Source organism: Adiantum capillus-veneris, chromosome 27 (assembly GCF_014529385.1).
Source record: "Adiantum capillus-veneris isolate H3 chromosome 27, ASM1452938v2, whole genome shotgun sequence".
Classification (NCBI taxonomy): domain Eukaryota; kingdom Viridiplantae; phylum Streptophyta; class Polypodiopsida; order Polypodiales; family Pteridaceae; genus Adiantum; species Adiantum capillus-veneris.
Window position 1 is genome coordinate 42,619,300 of NC_140957.1, and position 15,198 is coordinate 42,634,497.

A 15,198-nucleotide genomic window follows, 5' to 3' on the forward strand; every position below is an offset into this window, starting at 1 on the left:
AGAATCTTGGAACTGCAAGTAGACATGGTTTTTAGATCAGTCATGCATCATTTTTTCTTCCCTCATGAAAGGACGTCCTAAGATCATCTCAGATGACATAGTGTGCTTGGAGAAATCCATAACAATGAAGGTATTCCTTATTTCGTGTCCAAAGACCTTGATCTTGAGATCTTCTACCATCCCAATAGGTTTAACAATAGTCCCATTTACTACTATTTTTGTGGTCCCAAGGTGAGGTCTTCACATAGTTTCCCATCAAATTTTAGTCACAATGCTAACCCCAGTGCCACCATCAAGGATTCCCTTCACCGTTAATCCCTTGGTAGTGATTGGTATGGTCGCATTGGATTCATCGCCTCCAAAGTATTGTCTCAACTTGTTAACATGTATTTTCAACAGAGTTCTCATCTAGGTTTGGTTGCGGATCTAAGTGTTCCTCCTCTATTGGCATCTCCCTAGCTCCATCCATCTGTGAAAATTGTGGTAGCCCGACTTTCAGTTCTCCATTGAGGAAAGCTCAAAGAGCTAAGAATAGCTCGGGGTCTCCATATAGTTTGGACATGATGGTGGTTCTAACTTCTGAAGCCATAAAATCCATCAAATTGTCAATATTAAACGGCACCTTTTGGGCTTTAGTCCCTTGACGTGGGGAAGATGGGATCTCCATTTCTTTGATAGGGTCAGGTAGTCCCTCTGTAAACATTCTCTCCAATAAGAAGTGAATATGCCCACTTTTCCATGACTTTAAGTCACTTTCTTCTTGGATGACAATAGGTATGGCTAGGGGCCTATGGACTTTGTGAGGTTGCTGTTGCGTAGGGAACATTGTTTCTGTAATCTGGATCTCTGTAATTTGGATCTACCTAGGTGATGGCTCTTGATCCTTTGGGTCTCTTCTACCAAACTCCTTAATTGCTTGACTCGCTCGATCTCCTCTATAGGGTTTGGATAAGTTCCTATCTTCTTCTTTGGTTCTGGCCATTGTAGTTCATGACCATATTTCTTGTTTGTTTCTTTCTTAGTGGTTGTTTTAAAGTCTCCATGGTTTCACCTAAATCAGAACCCTCTTCAGTGTCGTGCATATACACGGGGTCGTCACTAGTCCCTATGTTGGTCCTTGAACTAGGGTTTGACTTTGCTGCTTTTTGCAATCTCTTCCTTTGTGTTTTGTTCTTCTTATGAGATTGGGAAATTGATGACGTGTCTCTTTCTTCAAGAATATAATTTTGTTTTTGGAACATCCATTGTGTGAGTACATTTACTGGTACCACATGCGTACTTTGTGTTGGCTCCTCAGCAACCTCAATCAAGTTGAATGGTGTGATCTTCGGTGCATTTTGATTATTCCGACATTGGGCAATCAAATGATCTATGCCACATCAATTACACATGAGTATTGGCATTGTAGACAAGCTTGCTTGATTGTTTTATATTAGTGTAGCATTCTTTTGTAGTCTAATAGGAGACTTGGCTACACAATGTGGACCCCCACACTCGTAGCATTGAAGAGGTGGTCTCTTGCCAATGTAATTGATATTTTGGCCCCTGGAAACAAGAGCAGCTACTTGATAGACAGGTTTGACTTGTACCCAATAGTCCTCCATGTAGTATTGTGGACTTTCTTCAAGTGCATCAATCCCATAGGCAATATTAGGGTCTATATCTTCCTCACAACCTTCCAAACCAGCAATAGATGACTCACAACCCACTTGATTCACAAAAGTGATTGTCGAATGTGGTGATTGCATTCCTAGCACACTGGAGGTGGTAAGGGTGTTGTTTGAACAACATTTTGGGCCCTAGTAGGGACCATGTGTTATGATGTTTGTTGAAGAGGTGGGGCCGGCATCAATGTAGGCACTCAAGGTGTGTCCGTCCATGCTAAGGTTGGTCTATTGGCCATTGCACGCTTAAATATGATGCAATCCTTAGCTTGATGAACATACCTCCCACAGGCATTGCAATTCCCATTGAATTTTACTCTAAATGTAGGTCATCCACTGGTACTATTATTGTTTTGTGGAGCATGATTGTCTCTAAGACTCTCTTGAATGGCCTTGGTGAGATCTACTAAAGTCATCTCAGATACCTTTGGCTCTTTAGCAATAGGCTTTATGGTTAGTGGCTCATGCCCCGATGCTTGCGAGCTAGTAGATTTAGGCTCATCAAACACTCTTTCTCCTTGAATCATTAAGTTATCCTCCAATTGGATCGCACTGGTAGTGACTGCTTCCCAAGTGGTGATACCTCTAATGACTAGGCCATTGTAGATATCCTCATGTCGTAGTCCCCTAATGAATCTATCAAGATATTGGTTATTATTGAAGCGCTCATTTGGATTACAGTGAGAATTCAAATGCTTCAAGCAACTAATAAAGTCTCTCACCGACTCTCCTTCCTCTTGTTGGGCTTGTTGGAGCTGAGATGCTACACCCCAAAGTACTTCCTCTCGTATATATTTTTTCCAGAACAGTCTCCTAAGAGTAGGGTAAATTGTTTTTTCTTCCACCCTTAGGGTTCTATACCAATCCCCAACCTTTCCACTTTAGGTCAAGCTTAAAGCATTACTCTTATGCAGGTCATTGTGTTCCCCTAAGGAATCACATATTTGCTCAAACACTTTGATATGCTTTCTCACATCCCCATCTCCACTAAATTTTTATGTGAGCTTGGTTATTTGTACTGCCTTACTTCTAGGCTCTTTATCAAGTGTGTTATGCATATTCTCAGCAATAGATTGACCAATAGCTTGAACAAATGTTGCCAAGTCACCTAAGTGAGCAGGCACCATGGGTGAAGGTGGTCCAAAGACTACATGTGGAGTAGGTATTGGCAATGGGCTTGGTGCATAGGAAGCCCTTGGGTTCCAAGTTTGGTACGGGGTTGTGTCATGTGGTTGCCCAAAGTTCATATGTGTGGCCTTGGGCATAACGGACATGGTAGTTGGTATGCTAATGCTAGCGGATATGGTCCCATTTTAATAAGAGCTTGGATGTTATGGTTGTGGATCATAAGTTGTTGAAACAATGGGAGGGGTAGGAGCTATATGAGTACAAGGACCCGTGAGTGTATATGATTGATACACACTTGTAAGTACTGTCGTCGTCGCAGGCTTTGAGCTACCATATAGTGGTGCTTTACTAACAAATGAGGTCCATGGAATGTTCTTTGGCATGCCCATCACTGGGGTAGGCATGGTAGCCGTGGTGTCATCAAGGGAAAGATGAGCTAGACTTGAAAAGGTAAAGCTATCACTTGTGGGCTCAGATTTCACTGAGACCCCTAGAAAAACAACATACAGAGGATCCATGGGACTTACTAAGGGAGTCTCCATGTGCGATAATGTTGGTTGTTTAGCCTTCCCTATATCCAAGAATATCATGAGACCCGTTAAAGGCATGTGGATCCCCTTGTTCTGCCTCTCTAGCTCAATAACCGTATGGATGACCTCACAAACTCTTTGTTGTTGATCCTCTACACTAGTAGCACCCGTTGTGGATTGTAGGACATCTAACCAACCCATGTGATAGGTATGACCTGTATATAGGTCAGTTAGAGTTCCCGTTGGTAGTTCATACTCTCAATTCTCATTTAGGAATGCTCCATCTAGGATTGAGGTGCTAGGGGTGTCCTTTGAACTAGATGCAATGTGGCTCTTCGTGGGTTGACCCTTACTGGTCACTGATTTAGGAGCACTCAATTGCTCGCATGGTATGGATGTTGACATAGGGGCTTTCACTTTTAACTCTCTCCTTTGCTCTACCCTACGTAAGCTCTTGATTTCCTTTTCCCTAGCTGCAATGATATACCGCTCAACCTCTTGCACTTCGGCAAGGATCCTACCATCAGGTAATATAACCTTGGAGGGGAATAGCTCTGAAGAGTCAGGGGGTGCAGTGAATGGATTATTCATGTGTACCACTCTCTAGGTGCATGGGGTCTACGTTTACTTCCCCACCCCCTTCATTTACCTCGTTAGCTCCATGTTTGGAGCAAGTGGTGCTACTAAAAGTTTCCTTCAAGTGGCTAAGCACGCTCATCCCGGACAGTGGGCCCATGGCAGGCATGTCTTGGCTTGAACTATTGGGATTAGGCATTGGGTAACCCTCCATGAAGTTGTAATCAGAGGAAGAATCACTAGACAAATATGAGGGTCGTGAGTGGTACTACCTTGGGTTCCTGCTGAGGGTCTAGAGCTTAATGTGGAGGAATAATGAGTGCCCGCATAAATGGAGGCACTCTCTATGTGATCGTCCTCTAGCACATGACCAAAACATAGATGCATGTGATCTCAACACTCTAGAAGTGTTGGTGAGTGCCCGTGAAGGCCGCTTACCTAGGTTTTTGGGTGGTTGCAACCCAAATTTCCCTTATTTTTGGTCTCAGATTTCCCTCTCTACTGTAATTTACTAGTGCTATAATGTACTTTTTTGCCTCAAATTTTTGAGCTAGTACTATATCGTAATGTACTGGTACTGGTACACCCACTGGTATTGGTACTAGACGCTCATAGTCGTTAAAATCAACCAGCTCATGCGAACTGGTACTGGTTTTAGATTTTTAGTTGTTGTACTGGTAATGGTACTGCCAACACCACTACTGGTACTGGGACTGGATAATAGCTTAGTGGTCGAGCATATCAATCTGCACTCACACAAACTTTTTGACACTTGGGTATAATGGTATTACTGGCATTTGATACTGGTATACACTAGTAGTATTGTACCTGCACTACTGGTACTATTGATGGTACTGGCATTGCTATACTGACTTAGATACGACTGGTTCTGCTATATTGGTACTACTACCCTTATTGGTACTGGTATTGTACTATACTGCTCTCAAGTTTGTTTTTTGTTATATTGTAGTTACTATACAGTACTAGTCTTGGCTCTTTTATACTGGTAGTATTGGTGTTGCACTGTACTACTAGTTTAATACTGGTACTGGACACAGTTGTTAAACACAACCAGCTCACTGTCTAACACAACCAACTGCGCACAGGCGTACTGGTATACTGTAACTCGTACATATTGGTACCAATCTTTGGTCTTGGATTTCTTGAGCTAGTATTGTGTTATACTCGTACTGGCAGTACTTGGTACTAGTACCGCTATATTGCTATGCAGCTATACTGATATACTAGTACTTGACACTCATAGACTAACTCAACCAATTCAGTGGTCTAATCCAGTAAACTGCACACACAAACTGATACTGGTGCACACTGGTACTAATACTAGATGAGTACTCACAGACAGTTAATTCCAACTCACTGGTCTTAGTACTACTGGAGGGCACACACTGGGTACTAGTACTGGTACTGGTATAGGGGGGTACTCGTACATATACTAGCACACAGCACACTGCTCACTCAGTGTACTCAACCAGCTCTCTGACTATTGGTACTCGTACTACTGGTACATCTCAAATTTCAGTGCTATACTGGTATTGATCCTGCTGAGTTTCCAAAAAAAAAAAAAGGTACTGGTACTAGTATACTAGCACTGGCGTGACTCACTCAGCCTGTACTAGTGGTACTAGTGCTGGGATTGGCACTAGTCTCAAATTTTCATTGGTAGTACTGGTACTGGCATACAATAAGATTTTTAGTGTCTAGCTATACCCACGTATATATTTATACTGGTCTCAAACGACTCACTGCGGTACTGGTACTAGCGCCAGTATGCTAGTACACTGTTAAGTTTAAAGGTTTGCTCCCTCCCTTCCTAGCTGGTTTATTGGTACTGTACTGGTACTGGTACACAACTATACGAGTATATTGATATTGGTACGGACTAACATAGCAAAGACTGGTACTGGGGGTACAATATTGGTACTAGTACTAGTATTGGACCTGTAATGTATCTTTTTTCTTCTTTTGTTTTCTTTTTATTTTTTCTTTTATTTATTTATATATATATATATTTATTTTCCTTGTGGATAATGTCAAACTGCGTGGCATCGAGCACACGCACAGAGCCTGTCTTTAGCGCACACACTGCTACACCTCTACCCGTTCTGTCTAATCCACTAACAACACTAACACCGCACACACGTTGTCTAACCGAGCTAACGACACACTGGCATAACTAAAATTGCACATTATCAACACTTAAAATAGTTGTCATAAAAACCAAAAAATAGATGAAAGAAAAGCTTCCAAAGGTAGCACTGAGTGCTCCTCAAGCTTAGTGCAAGGCATTCCCCGGTAGCGGAACCAAAATGTACTCTTTGCTATACGTGTCAAAGCTGGGAACTTGCCTGTGCACTGTGTGCGAACATCAAAAGGCTGCAAACACACAACTCGAAGAGCCTAGCAAGCTCAAAGGGGCAGGGGTATGTCACTCCGCTCAATTCTTCTATCATGAAGGATCCTGTGCTGCAAAGAAGAAGGAGCCATCGTCGATGCCTCGCTCAACCGCCTTGCCATTGTTGATGCCGCCGCAATGCTTGATCACACACACATAATCTCTCTCTCTCTCTCTCTCTCTCTCTCTCTCTCTCACACACACACACACACACACACACACACAAGAACACACACACACACCTGTGCACACGAAGGAGAAGGAGATAGAGATGGAGCAAGAGCACTTCTTAGCTTACACCTCAGAGAATAAGGATTTTTAGGTCAAATGGACCTTTTATAAGAGTTTGGCCCATTCACACATGGGCGCCCACAGTGGCCGGTTGTTGCAAAACTACTATAAAAACTCAAGAACACACACACACACACACACACACACACACACACACACACACACACACACACACACCTGTGAGCACACGAAGGAGAAGGAGATAGAGATGGAGCAAGAGCACTTCTTAGCTTACACCTCAGAGAATAAGGATTTTTAGGTCAAATGGACCTTTTATAAGAGTTTGGCCCATTCACACATGGGCGCCCACAATGGCCAGTTGTTGCAAAACTACTATAAAAATAAGATAAGTGGCGCGCCTCTTATCAACGATCACCTACACACCTAATGGACCGACAAGCCCCGTCCATGACTCAATCAAATAAATAATATGCATCCATCGAAGGTGGTAGGGTGTTCGTGAGGGCTAACAAATGTGTTTTTCAAGATGCTCTAGAGGTTGGTCCAGACGGCTCATCAAATGGAGCCCCGATGTGAAAGTTATGCCAATTCAAAGTTGGAAGGTCTAACAGATCTAAGATGGATAGGATAGCTCGGGGCAGGTGGCTAAAGCTGGGGCCGATGGATACATGTGAAGAGATTGAATTATGGAGCATTCTTGTCTCTTTGGATCACAAATCAAAGCTCTAGAGGACGAGTTATGGCCATCAAAAGATTTGTCAGGGGCGAGTTGTGGGCTGGGTTGACTGCATTGGGGGAGGTTCCATCTGGCATCTGTTGGGCCTTGACGAGGTTTTAGAGGGTAGTATGTATCCAGTGGAGTCATTGGGGATTGACAACACCTCAATTGGAGCCTAGACCAGGGGGATATTGCAGGTTGAAGTCGGTGTTTGTTCCCAATGCCATGGTACCAATTGGATTTTGGCAATTTGGATGGCCTCGGGAAGAGGGCCCGGGAAAATCAAAGTGTGGCAAGTGCGACGAGGTTTGAAGTCAAGGACCAACTCTACCGGCTGGGCTTTCTGGCAAGAAGATCGGGTACCTCAGCATCAAATAGCTAGATCTGCCAAAGATGAGAAAAATTTGGAATTTTAATAAGGTTTTATGAAGTTTTTCTGGCCACCCTTGGGACGCATGCTAAGAAGGTGCCATGTGGATGCTGCAAAAACCCACATGCGGGTTCGCACTTTATAAGTTTGGGGTATTTGGGGTAGGGCATGGCCCCTTGTATATGTCAAGTGAAGGGGAGAGAGCTCCCATGGAGCTGAGCCATGGTGACCTTACGCGGGCTCTACACGCCGTGACATAGGCTATGGGTTTTGGTGGTGGCCGGCCAACGTGGCGGCACGACGGTGCTCCTGGTGGTTGACGCCCGTTGAGAGGTAGTTGAACGAGGTGATGGTGTGGCATCTAATACGTGTAGGTCCTCACAGCCAAGCACGGTCCCAACTTTTTGGAGCAAAGGTATAAGGGAGGATGCACTAGCAACCTTGCTAGTGCCCCCCCGGTGCTTGTAGAGAGGAGATGAGCCAGAGAGCAAAAGAGTGGGACCAAAAGGGAGGGGGTGTTAGAGCAAGCTAACACGGATACCATTTTTTGGAGTTCTCATTGTAAAACACTTACTATTTTGATAAATTGGGAATATTGTAACTCCTATTTTCTCAGATAAACTCTGTAATTAATGAGCCAGGGCTACAAGCTTCTAGATTGTATCGAGCACAAAGCACGACACGGACTTCTACGGCCTCAAAACGCCAGGATCCGATGCACGCCGAGCCGGCCACGATGAAGCGAACAAGGGGCACCACCTAGATTTGAGCGGTTAGGACGTAGACAACGGTGATTGGAGATATCACAAACTCTACAGATCGAGAGAGAGAGAGAGAGAGAGAGAGAGAGAGAGAGAGAGAGAGAGAGAGAGAGAGAGAGAATGACGCAGGTGATGAAAACCCTCGGGGTGTGAGGGAAAAATATTTTCTTGCAATATTTACAACAACCTTATTTCCGGCTAGGTGGAAATCATGGTGATAGAGAGATAGAGGGAGAGATAGTGAGCCTAAGAGTGCGTTCTTTAGAGATGACTCACAGACACGGGGACTTTTCTAGCATGAGTGTGTGTGTGTGGTGACCATTGGATTCAAGATAAGACATAGCTTCTTTACATAGTGCAAATTTCCAAAACTGCTACACCAAATTCCTCTCACGTGATGCAAGTATTGCCAATCCCTGCCACCAAAATACTACCAAGTGCTCACCCCTGATGAAATCCCCCCCCCCCCGATAGTGACCTCTCAGTGCCTTTTTATAGGTGCTGGCTGCTTTAGGTCAAGGTAATCTGATTAGATTAAGGGTTCTAATCAGAGGAGACAAAGCAAGGTGGTGGGTCTTGGATGGTTGACCCTTGCTTTGTCTTGGGGAATATTATGAAGAAAAACTCATAGGTGGGCCTTTGTGTCCATCACCTAGAGAGAGGTGATAATTTACAAATTGAGATTTTTACAAGATTTGGTTTGAAAACTGGGAAAAATGATGACAACCTATAGATTTCACTGAAGAGGGCATCGTGGATGCGATGCTGGTGAATGGCGGCCTTAGCAGGTGTGTCGATGTAGCACCTTCGTCATTTTCGGGGTCGGTCGGGGCATGCATTCGGAATTTTCTTGTTTCGATGTCGGCGGTGTACGACTTGGCCTTCTTCTTTTTGTTGATGACGTCGATTCCTTCATTTTTTTTCTATTTTCTTTGAGATGTGCGTATATGCGTGCTTTTTTTTTTTTTTGAATATGTGTGTGCATGTGTGGGGTTGTGTATGTATGTGTTTATGTGTTTATGTGTTTATAGGGGTGTGTGTGTGTGTGTGTGTATAAGTGTGTGGGTGTATACGGCAAGGGTGTGCATGTGAACAGGGGTATTTAAGGTATTTATATATATATATATACATATTTATTTTTTTCGATGCTTGCTGCACAGAGAGAGGGAGGACAAGAATGGGAGAGAGAGAGGGAGCGGAGCGGGTGCTGTATAGGCGGAGGGGAGGGGGTGTGTGTGTGTAGTTAGAGAGAGAGAGAGATAGCGGGTCCTGTTTCTGCTGCACGGTGCCTGCACTGACCTAAAGTGAGAGTGAGATGGGCTTGTGAGGGGAGGGGAGAGTGTGTGTGTGTATGTGTGGGTTTAGTGAGTGTGTGTGTGTAGTGAGAGAGACAGAGAGAGTAGCTTATGGCTGCGCCTTCGGGCTGACTCAGAGAGCGCGAGAGATAGAGAGGGCGGGGGGGGGGGGGGGGGCGTGAGATGGCGAGGGGGGGAGAAGGGTGTGTGGGTGTGGATAGGAGAGAGAGAGAGGGTTGTGTTTCTGTGATGCTGCCTTCGGGCTATGGTCTCCACAAGGAGCGAGAGAGAGGGAGACTTCGGACTGGGGTGGCCCGCCCGTGGAAGCGAGGGAGAGGGGGGGGGGGGGGGGGAGGTCAACGGGTGGAAGAGTAGGGTGTTGGGTTATGAGAGGGAGAGAGAATATCATTATAAGCCTTCGGGCTTTAGTCTCCACAGAGAGCGAGAGTGAGAGTAAATCGATGGAGGGAGAGATAGTGAGAGAGAGAGATAGTGAGGAAAAGAGAGAGAGAAAAGCGAGAGAGAGAGAGAGAGAGAGAGAGAGAGAGAGAGAGAGAGAGAGAGAGAGAGAGAGAGAGAGAGAGAGAGAGAGAGAGAGAGAGAGAAAACGGCGGCCTGCCGGTGGGAAGAAAATAAGAGGGGAGAGAGGGAGGGGAGAGTGAGGTCGAGGGAGTGTGGACGAGATGGAAGAGGGAGGGGTGAGGTATGGTGACCCACCAGTGGAGAATGGACAAGCGAGAGGTAAGAGAGAGAAAAAAAATTAAAAAATGAAAGTGGGTGTGTGTATAAATAATGCAAGAGAGAGAGAGAGAGAGAGAGAGAGAGAGAGAGAGAGAGAGAGAGAGAGAGAGAGAGAGAGAGACAACTCCTGTCCATGCATGGCGGCCCGTAGTGGAATATAGACAGCCATAACTTGGTTTATGCGCCCATTGGGCCAGGTGACACAAGAGCAGGGGGAAGAGAGATGGTGGTGGATTGGCGGAGCCGAGCAGGAGAGAGAGAGAGGCCTCTGTCTTCTGGAAATAATGGAGAGAGGTGTGGCCAAATGGTGGTGGCCCGCCAGTGGTTAAGCATAGAGGGGGTGGTGAATGTTAAAAAAAACTAGTTTTTATCATTTTTTTCTTGGTAATGTGCTCTCCCCTACTTGGGGTTGGTTCTTGTGGTCGTGGTTTAGAAAACCAGCCGTCATTAGCCCTCCCATCTGGCTAGAGGCATTCATGCTTCTAGCCCTTCCTCTGATTCTTTAGTAGCGGAGTTGGAGGGTTCTCCCTCTTCTGGAATATCTAGCATGATTTCTGGATCAAACCTTAGGAAATACCTTTGTAGCCTCCATCCATTGACTCTAGTCTTGTGAATTCTCCCATCTGCTTCCATCAACTTATAATTGCTGTTGTCGTAGCACTTTTTGACAATGAATGGTCCTTCCCATCTGGGTTGAAATTTCTTGTCCTTCCTGGTGTCAAATCTGTTGTCGTATCTCAATACTAACATGCCTTTTTCCAGGAACTTTTCCTTAAGCCCTTGAGAAGGTGAACCGGCGTCACTCTGCTTGTGTTTCATAGTGATTGATTGCATCTTCCCTATCTAGTTGGAGCCTTTCCAGATCTAGGATGTGGTTGCAGAGAATAAAAATTGGGTGCTGTAATCGGCTAGCCATGACTCGCAAGCTGGCTATCTGTACCTCAATGGGTAGAATGGCCTCCTTTCCATAGAATAGATGGAAAGGGGTGAAACCTAATGATGTTCGGAATGTTGTTCGGTAGGCCCATAGAGCGCCCATGAGATGTTTATCCCAGTCACCTGTGTGTTATTCACGTGCTTTGTGATGATTTTACATATCATTTCGTTTACCTTTTCTACTAGGCCATTGCACTGTGGATAGTATGGTGTGGAATGTCGGCGTGTAATGCCTAACTTTTTCATCAGTTCTCCCACCATGTCGCCTCTAAAACCTGGTCCCCTATCAGATATTATCTCAAGTGGAGTGCCAAAATGGCAACAGATGTGCTCAAATATGAACTTTGCTACCTCTTGGGCTATAATGCGGGTGGTGGTTGCTGCTTCTGCCCATCGGGTCATGTAGTCTACACCAACTAGAATGTATAGTTTACCTAATTGGGCCCTTGGTAGAGGACCGTTTGCATCTATTCCCCATTTTTCAAACGGACCATATGAGATGATAGGAGTCTGTGGCTCATAGGTTAGTGTGCAATCATTGGCCACTTGACAGGCCTTGCATGTTTTACGCCAATGATACACATCCCTGTTCAGACTAGGCCAAGAGAATCCTGCTTGTAGAATCTTCCTACCGGTGATATCTAAAGAAAAATGACCGCCACACACACCATCATGGCAACTTGAGATTACCTCCTTGATCTCACTGGAGGTTGGTACTCGCCTGAGAATCTGATCCTTGCCTTTACAATACAAGTGGTTGTTTACAAGGTGGTATCTTGTAGCCTTCCTTATCAGCCATTGTGTTTGGCCCTTAGTGTACCCTTCAGGACATTCTCCTGTGTCTAAGAAACTGATGATATCAGGCATAACAGCACTACCTTGAAAGAGGGGTAGTTTTAGTTTAATTTCTCCTATGGGAACGACGTCTTGTATTCTCTTCTTGGCTAGAGCATCTGCCTCCTGATTTTCTATCATAGGGACATGAAATAATTGCACTGCTTCAAACTTTCTTAAAAGATCCTTAACTTGGCATAGTTGACCAAGTAAACTTGATTTTTACAAACCCAAGTGCCGTTTATTTGCTTTATCAAAAGCAGAGCGTCTCCAAACACATTTAGGCGTTCAATCCCTTGCAAAATACAATGTTCTAATCCAAGAATTAAGGCTACATACTCTGCTTCATTGTTGGAGTGGGAGTGTAACAGCTGCCCAATGGAGAATACCCTCTCCTGTTGCTCATTGGAAATGATGATGCCAGTTGTAGACTGGTCCACTGTTCTCTTGTATGCTCCATCAAAGAAAAGAGAGTGAGCTCTTTCTAGCTTAGGACTTTCTACCATTGGTGTCTCTTTTTTTCCTTCCGTGTTGACCTTCAGCTTCTTCTCATAGTGATGAGTAAGAATACCTGCTAGACTAGCCGTGGTGAAGTTTTCTACCTGCATAGTGTAGTCAAACTCTTGTAATCTAACCAGCCATTTAGAGATCCTAGATGAGACATCCATGTGTCGCATTACATACGGAAAAAACCTCCTCCATTGTCATAATTACAAAGGGTCTAGGTAGCAAATAAGAGCGGAACTTTGTAGTAGCAAACATTAATGCGAGCACCATGTGCTCTACTGCGGTAATCCCTTTTCTGATGGGGTCATGACACGACTAGAGAAGTAGATAGGATGCATGAAAGAAGTTTGGGGGTCCTTTTGCATTAGTACGGCTCCAAGTTTATCCCTTCCTACACTGGGGTTCACATAAAATGGCTCGTCCCATCTGGGGGGTGAAATGGTGGGAAGCGTGGCTAGTATTTGCTTCACCTCAGTAAACTGCTACTCGTTTTCTTCACTCTATGAGAAGACATCTCTCTGGGTGACTTGTTGTAGAGAGAGAACCACTTGAGATAGCAAGTGAATGAACCTGCTTAAGTATCTTACCTTCTGAAAGAAAGAGACCAATTGCTTAGCTGGATGGGTGATGACAAAGATACCAAAGCTTGAATCTTGCTAGGGTCAGCCTCAATCCCTTTTGCTGAAATAACATGGCCAAGGAGAGTGACCTTGCTTTCACCAATGTGACAGTTGTCCACGTTGAGCTAGCCACCCAAGGTTTGCAGCCTGGTCAGTCCATCATAGACTTTGCTCAAATGGAGGGAGCGTGAACTATAGATGCAAAAATCATCTATGAATACCCGTATTGACGTTCCAAAGTATAGTTGGAAGACAAAAGTCACATAGCATTGGAATGTGGCCGGAGCGTTGGTGAGGCCAAAAGGAATCACTCTGTAAGAAAAGCATCCCAGGGTGTTATGAAAGTTGTCTTTTTTTGGTCTTCTTCTACAATACTAATTTGAAAGTAGCCCAAGTAGCCATCACATGCTATGTAGCGCTCATGACCTGTCACTTCATTGAGAATTTCATCTTGGAATGGGAGGGAAAAATGATCCCTCTTTGTGGCTGCATTGAGAGGTTTATAGTCTAAACAGACTCTCCACTTGCCATTCTTCTTTGGTGTGACTATTACTGAAGAGACCCATTCTGAGTCTTCGACGGGGTAGATGAAACCTACCTGTAGCAAATTCCTCACTTCTTTGAGTAGTGCCTCTTGTTGGATTACCCGAGTCTTCTGAGATTTTTCACTACGGGTTTACTTCCTTCCTTGAGTTTTATGTGGTGTTGTACTAATGTGATTCCTGTGATCTTATCATAGCCATCAATGAACAGTGTAGTGAAATTACCTAGCATGGAGACATATTCCTTCCTCTCTTCATCGGTTAACTCATTTGAGAGCATCCGATGTAGCTTACTTGCATCCTCTAAGGCTTGCGTACCTGATGGTTCCTCTCGATTTGTTGGGGGTGCTTCAGATTGTGTCAATGTCTTTGGGTCCTTAAGGATGACCCCCATCACTTCGATGCTACTGTCACTCTCTTCAGTTGTTGTTGTCTCTTCTCCTGAGGTAGATGAATAGTCACTGGTGGACTCATCTTACGAAGCTTCCAAGATCATGTTGTGCTGCTTCCTAGTTCTCATGTCGTAGAATATGGACTTTCCTTTAGCGTTCTTCATCTGAATCATTCCGGTACTTCAATCTTTCTTAGCCTCCATAGCCATGAGCCAGGGTCTTCCAAGAATGATAGGGTAGCCCTTCCCTTTGTGTGGCATGACAAAAATGTCTACCTCTACTTCTATGTTGAATGCCTTCACTTTGACTGCATTCACAATGCCTACACATTTCACTCTTGAAATGTGTTGTCCACGTTGAGCTAGCCACCCAAGGTTTGCAGCCTGGTCAGTCCATCATAGACTTTGCTCAAATGGAGGGAGCGTGAACTATAGATGCAAAAATCATCTATGAATACCCGTATTGACGTTCCAAAGTATAGTTGGAAGACAAAAGTCACATAGCATTGGAATGTGGCCGGAGCGTTGGTGAGGCCAAAAGGAATCACTCTGTAAGAAAAGCATCCCAGGGTGTTATGAAAGTTGTCTTTTTTTGGTCTTCTTCTACAATACTAATTTGAAAGTAGCCCAAGTAGCCATCACATGCTATGTAGCGCTCATGACCTGTCACTTCATTGAGAATTTCATCTTGGAATGGGAGGGAAAAATGATCCCTCTTTGTGGCTGCATTGAGAGGTTTATAGTCTAAACAGACTCTCCACTTGCCATTCTTCTTTGGTGTGACTATTACTGAAGAGACCCATTCTGAGTCTTCGACGGGGTAGATGAAACCTACCTGTAGCAAATTCCTCACTTCTTTGAGTAGTGCCTCTTGTTGGATTACCCCGAGTCTTCTGAGATTTTTCACTACGGGTTTACTT